The sequence below is a fragment of the Scardinius erythrophthalmus genome (assembly GCF_964197995.2).
Source record: "Scardinius erythrophthalmus genome assembly, chromosome: 1".
Lineage (NCBI taxonomy): Eukaryota > Metazoa > Chordata > Actinopteri > Cypriniformes > Leuciscidae > Scardinius > Scardinius erythrophthalmus.
Window position 1 is genome coordinate 56,984,436 of NC_138221.1, and position 7,326 is coordinate 56,991,761.

Genomic DNA, 7,326 nt, shown 5'->3' on the forward strand with positions numbered 1-7,326 from the left:
CTGAGAAATTAACATTTTACCTCTTTTTAATTAAAGCACACGTCTATAAAATTACAATCTGTTGTCATATGTCATGCCATGAATCACTGCGGTAAGATGTGGAATCTCAAGTGTGCTGGTCCTGCATGAGTTCACTGACATGGACATTGCAAAGAATGAAGGGAAAGTGTTGAGCTATCAGCTGTATATTGCATATTTGTCATTTTTGGCACGTCATGTTTCAAGGTCAACCGTGCAAACCGCCATGCAGTTATTTTTGATTAGAGGTCTGATTGATTTTAATATCAATTACGGGTCTGACTGCGACGGCCTTCCATCATAACAATTAAACGACAAAGTATTAGGCACAGGCTGTGCTAACTTCAAATTATTCTACCGATCAGCTTCTGTAACTAAACGTAATAATGCTTATGCTACACAAAAAAGAGATGTCAACACATTTTTTGGGATACAAACGAGCCTTCAAATCTAATTCGTCTCCTTTTTTTCTCTCTCCATTGCTCTGTGAATTGACGTCATGAAATTATGATGTCCCAAGACACCACAGGATGAATTTGCATAATAAACATTTTCATAAAGGTTGTAGCTGACATCATCACAATGACTTGGAGAGGAATTTCCTCCCCATCACCTTACTTTATTACACATTAATCCTCCAATTCCTGAGGCAGCTGTGATGGTTCGCGTTTGATGTTCAAAACAACGTATAGTGATATTAAGGAGTCTTTCCTCTTTGGTTATTGCTTTTTGGGATTTGGAATCCTAAATCCCTCTGTGGTGCAGCGGATGACTAAGGCCTATACATATGAATGAAGATTTACACATCAGGCTCAAAGAGTTTGCGTTCAATCAGACGCCGCTGCTCACTAGCTCTGAGGGTTGAGCTGTGAACAGGAATATCCCAGCTTCAGAGCACGGAGATTGTGCTTTCCCTCAGACTTTTGTTTTATGATCTACTTTCATCCATTGAGACATTCGTCTGTCTGAAAGCCCTTGACTAACTCAGCTGTGCTGCGTGAGCAATGGGAAACTAGCCTATGTCTTTAATCATGGCCATTTTTGAGTAGTTCTGCTAAAATGTTTAATTGGGGGTGAGCGAAGTGTGCTATTCCTGGACTCAGACCACTTAGAACTCCTTAGCAACCGCATTACCTTTTTTTTTTTTTACCATGCCAATAATGCTACTTAAATCTGAATATGTCAATCGCTGATTGATTTGCGATGCTGAGTTTTTAAAAGAGCTGGGAGGAGAGACATGACTCGACTCAAAGTCCCTTTCAAGGAAAGTCCGTTCACTCGGCGGCCAAATTTGCAACCACTCCGGGCAGCTATTTCAGGCATCCAAGACCAAGTCTGAAATCGTATACTCTCTTGATTAGGTACTCATTTTGAATAAGTAATTACTTTGCAACAGCTATAAAAGTATACCCTGGAAATCCAGAGTTCTCGCGAGAGCACAATTTGAATTTGCTCAGCGAGTTACTCTGGGTTTGAGTAATGATGCTCATTAACTATGCCCTTGTAGCCGAGCTGCACCAATCACATCGGTGTATCTGATATAGGTGGGCCAGAGGCGAGCTAAACAGATGACGACAGCGCAATCACGACAGCGATTGGTCGTAGTGTTATCCAATTGCGTGCAGTGAGTTCAAATGCATGCTTGGTACCGCCCCTCGAGCTGGGCGATTTTCATTACTCAATGCCAGACCGAATCTTACAGATTTGGGTCTGGATTTCCAGGCTAATAAAAGTATGTAATCAAGAACATAAAGAGGTCAAAAAGTGACGGGACCAAACAAGAAACAAGATGAGAGTGAATATCATTAAAGCGTTTCATTGATGGTGGATGCACTTATGCACTTGAAAACATATTCCGAACTTGTTTGCTTCTGTCTGGACAGGTGTATATAGAGGACATGTTTTTAGGGGTCATGAAACACATGTTAACAGATTTCATAGGAGAGAATGTTCGCATCTGTTTATTTAAATTTTAGGAGGAAAATTACACGGGCAGCAGTAAGTTCTTCAACTACGGAGAAGGGCACCATGCTGCTTCTTTCTTCTTTTGTTTAATGGTGATTTACATTCTTAGTTCATATCGCCACCTGCTGGGCAGTTTTGCAATCTTCTTTTAATCTTATCCTTTAAATCTTTAACTAAGTCCCATTCAAATAAATGCCCTGTCCCAATTCAAAGTATGCATCCTTCGAAGGCCGATTGCGTCACTGCTGCGTGACGAAGGCTCCTTCAAATGCGACCTCAAAATGCGCCATTTGTTTCCCGCTAAATGAAAGATACAACAGATGGATCCTTCATGGCTTTGCCTATCCACAAATTCATTGTGCCAATATATATATATATTTTTTTTTTTTTTTTTTTTGAGAAATTGCCGAATTACACTTTTAAGCGTAAGTATTGGGTTCTACTTACTCATATTATCGAATGTATCTAATGATAAAAATGTAATAAAAAAAATGTAAAAAGATCAAATAAAATCATGTTTTTTTTATCTGCAAATTTAGCCGGTTATGTTCCATAACCTAGGGTGACCATATGTCCTGTTTAACCAGGACATGTCTAGCCAGGATTTCGAGATCGCCCAAAATGCCCGGGATTCGGCTTTTGCTTTCTACAGTCACCATTCATTATATTTATATTATTACATTATTTGACACTGACACGTACATGCTAGCTTTGCATATCATGCATTCTGCTTCTCACGGATCCCGACCGAGACGAAAACACAGGAATTTTCTTAACAATGCTAAAACGCACATCAACCGATCACTTGTTTAGCGTTCATGTAAACACTACATTCAGATTCACCAATCGGAATTAATTCAGTCCTATTAAATCAAAAGGTGTGCATGTAAATGCAAAATGAATGGCGACGAGAAAGCAAAAGCCGAATTCCGCATATTTTGGGCGATCTCGAAATCCTGTCCTGGAAAAAGAGGACGTATGGTCACCCTACCATAACCTGCTGACTGCAATACAACCCCTCTCCCGGTATAGTATCCATTTAATACATTTTTTTTCTGTGGTATTTAGTCCTAATATTGTTTGGGAGCATTTGCATTTGTAATGGGCAAACTGTGCTATAACATTTGATGTCTGGGCAGCATTTCTTTGACCTTCTGCTGTTTTAAGTGTGTTCTTGCATTGGAAACTCTGTCTCTCTTCCTCAATTGATTTTTACCTATAATGTGTGGCACTAAACTATTGATCTTTTGTTTTGTTCCCTTTGACCATTACAAGGATAATCCATTTGCTTAGTGGAACAAGGTGACAGAGTAGTCTAGTTTGTGCACTGCAGGAGGGAATAAAGAAATCCTGGGGTTCTTTTGTCTGGCAACCTTGAGAAAGAAAGCACAATGCAAAAGCATTGTTAACCTGCACTGAGGTGAAATTCAACATATACTGTATATGTACGCCAGGCTCACTCAGTGCAAGCTTTCAGCAGCCTGGGAATCCAACAATAACAGCAGTGATTCCTTTGAATGGGCTGTTGAACTGACTAATGTCTTAAAGTGAGTAAATGAGAATATTGTTTGACAGCTTGGATTTTTTTTCTTTCTGTGATGCATGTATATAATCGTTTGAAACAAGATTACAGCAGCAGCATGAACGGAATTGGTCCAAACATGCACTTGTGGAACATACTGTATCATAGCAATCTGCAGTTTACAATGATAATTGTCGCAGCGCTGTATCGATCTATTGGAGTGATGTAGAGAGAGCCAAACAAAGCAGGTTTGGAAGAACTCTCCAAAGACATCTTTGCACAATAACTGTTTGCTTTTATGTACCACTTGTATTTCTGAGGACACAGAGACGATCTGAACAGAGAGTGGAGATAAAGCACAAGCTTGGGCTTATTGCCTGGTTTGAGAGGAGATTCTTATACTGATCTCAGCGCGAGCAGCACACCTACCAAAGACAACAAGGAACAGAACAAAGAAGACTGCGGCTTAAAGACTGATTATGGTTTCTGTTACCAGCTCAAGATAAAAGCTTATTCCGCAACTATAGGGCCCACAACCAACAAAAAGTAATTTCATCACTTCACAGTTGTAGTATACAGTCAGCATCACTGTGTTAGTGAGTGTTGCAAAATTCAAAAGAACTATATACTTCTCGTCCTTCATGTGGAACTTACAGAAAGTCATTAACTGAAAAGGAGCCTACTCTTGTCAAGATTCCCTGTGTCTGTTTCATGGACTCTTATTTTGATATTGTCTTCCTGTGGTTGAGTTCCTGTTTCCTGTGTTTCCATTGTTATCTTGTTTGTTAACTAATCTCCTACACCTGTCCTTCATTTAGCCCCTTGTCATCTTGTGTATAAACCCTTTTCTTCTGTTATCTTGTGTTAATGTTTCATGCTTGTGCTTCTTGCTATTGTTCCTTGTGTTTATTAAATGTGATTTCATCATTCATCTGTGTCAAGTCTTTTGAATTATCAAGTCAAGCCAGTACATGACAACGCTGCTACTGTTTTATATTTAAAATGATTTTTAGAACTATATATTTATCAATCTTGGTGTGAACAGGCCTTTTGTGTGAACCATGGAAGATAATGATATATTCTAAATATAAAAGAAGTCCACACCACAACTATAACTATAACGACACAGAGGAATGATATCATTGGAATCACTTTCTTAACGAATATTTTCCAGCTGATGAATGGTAAAAACGTTGACAGCCTGTTTTAAAGAGCTTGATCATTTAAAGCTGCAGACAACAAAACTGACAAAAATGAATAATGACAAAGCAACAATATCCTTTGAATCACTTCCAAAATGGCTTTTACAGCTGTTTAACGATAAAAAACTGTCCAATCAGAATCCACCTAACTTTAAAAAGCTTTATCGATTGCTGGTCTGGATTATTCTAGTTATCGTTCTTGATGTGAACATGGAATTTGCTCACTTACAATTCAAATAATTTCAACATGACTTTGTTGACAAAACATAAATAATTACCTAATTTATTCTGACTAATTATGCCCATATATTTCCATATATCTGCACTCTTAAAGGCCCACTGAAGTGCCATGGAACGTGCAGCTTTGTATGATAATTTCCACTGAAACATGAAGCTAAGGCGGGACATATTGAATGGCTCCTCCCCCTTTTCAAATAGCCAATAGTGTTTAGTTTACCTCACAGACTGCAAGTCGTACTTGACAACACCACGGAAGCGAATCCCAGTGCGAGTGCTGATGATACGTTAGATTCTAGATAGCATTCGATTGGATAGAAGATGTGATGAGAAGCTGAAGTCCACCGCAATGTCATAAAAATCCATGGATGTTAAAGGGGACATTAATCATCATGAAAATCTGACTTTTTCTCTGTTTAAGTGCATAATCGGGTCCCTGGTGCATCTACCAACACAGAAAACATGAAAAGTGACAACCCAGTAACTTTCTTTTGGTAAGCCTTTCACTGCAAGCATGTTAAAAAATAAGCCGATCAGGTTTCGCTCTCCTTCTGACGTAGGAAGGGGATTTATTATAATATTACCGCCCCTTAATCTGCACGTTTCCACCCACGGCACCACCATTAGTGTAAGCTGATCAGCCGTATACGCACACTACACAAGTTGCGTAGGGCCCCGCAAATTACTCAAGGCCCCGCCTCCCTTTCGTGTCAAAGCGTGTCAATCAAAGTTTACAACATCGATGAGAAAATTAAGCTGAACTATACTTCTGGTCAAAGAGAGAGAAAAAAAACACACACAATGAGAGTGAATTTCGGGAAGAGCAATCAGACTTGTGTTCTCTCCTCTCCAAGTTTGATGTCAGCAAAGAACAGTAAAGTTAAGTTAATGTTGCTTGCTAATGCCGGCCACTTCCAAGGCTGTGTTCTGTGACTTTGTGCCTGACAAAAAAAGTGAGAGTGAAATACAACTATTTATTACGTTTGATAAACGACAAAGGGCAACGGTGTTTGTTTATAAACTGCAGCTCGGAAAAGAATAACGGGGTGGTATAATGCCCTTTTCACAAGATGTAAAATATACAGTATCTTTGATGTCCCCAGAGTGTGTATGTGAAGTTTTAGCTCAAAATACCCCACATATATTTTTATATAACATGTTAAAATTTTCACTTTTTGAGGGTGAGCAAAAACACACCGTTTTGTGTGTGTTCCTTTAAATGCAAATGAGCTGCTGCTCCCCGCACAGGGAGCTACAACAGCTTGTGTCCTTTTACCTCACATAGTCATGCACTGAAAATTTCAAAAACTTTTTAGCCTTTTATGTTCAAACCGGGGTCAGATGATGTCAACGGAGTCAATGATGGAAAGACTCAAGAAGTGACCACATGTAGAAGCAACAGGACATTTCTGAATGGTTGATGAATTTATGTAGCTGATGTGTATCTTCTAGTCATTGATTAACATATTCTGTCATGATAATCTATAAATCCTGTTCAGGGGCGGGGTTTATGTAAATTCTATAGTTTGTAATGTCACTAACCCGGGAGGAAGCTCATGTAGTCCCTTGTTGTAGTCCTTAAAAAGCAATTTCTTTAAAAGCAAATATCTCCCTTTGCTTTGAACTTTCAGCGTTGTAACTTTGCAGATGTTCTTAATGCTCAAACAGCAACATTACACACTAACTAAAGTTAGAAAAGTGAAATCATAATCAACCACCCCTTCACGAAATGAAACACGCACTTTCCAGCAAAACATCTGTGGGGACCAGTACAATATGGGCGGGATGGCACTCCTCATTATCGGCGCACATACTTTTAAAACAAGACAATGATTATCTAGTCTCCAAGTCAGTTTAGTTACAACTCTGCAATAAAGCAAGATGGAAAGCAATGTATTGACATTGACTATTGATTTATAGGCTATATTGCATTTAAAATGTTGATTGGCTGGACATAGGCTACTGGTCAATATGGATGCACATCCCTCAGTAAATAATAACCATCAAGTATCAAGTATTGCTTTTGTCATTTAAAACAGTGACATGCTATGACAAGCCATTTTAGCTTTTATTCATTCACAGGATGCATTTTTGAAATGTACAATTTAAAATGTGAATTCTTGATATTAAGAATGTACTTTTTCTAGTAAGAATGTCTATTTCTGATATCAGGGATTACATTTTAATTAGTACTAGTAAAAGGAGGGAGGATTGTAGTGGGAGCACTGGGGAGTCAGGTGTGACTGTGTGGCAATGGCAGATGGTTTACATGGCTCATGGGTCAGGTAAGACGGCCCCTTAACAGAATTTTGCTTAGGGCCCCAGGGAGGTTAGGATCGGCTCTGGTGTAACCAGTTCTAATGCAACGGCAAAAGTTCGAGC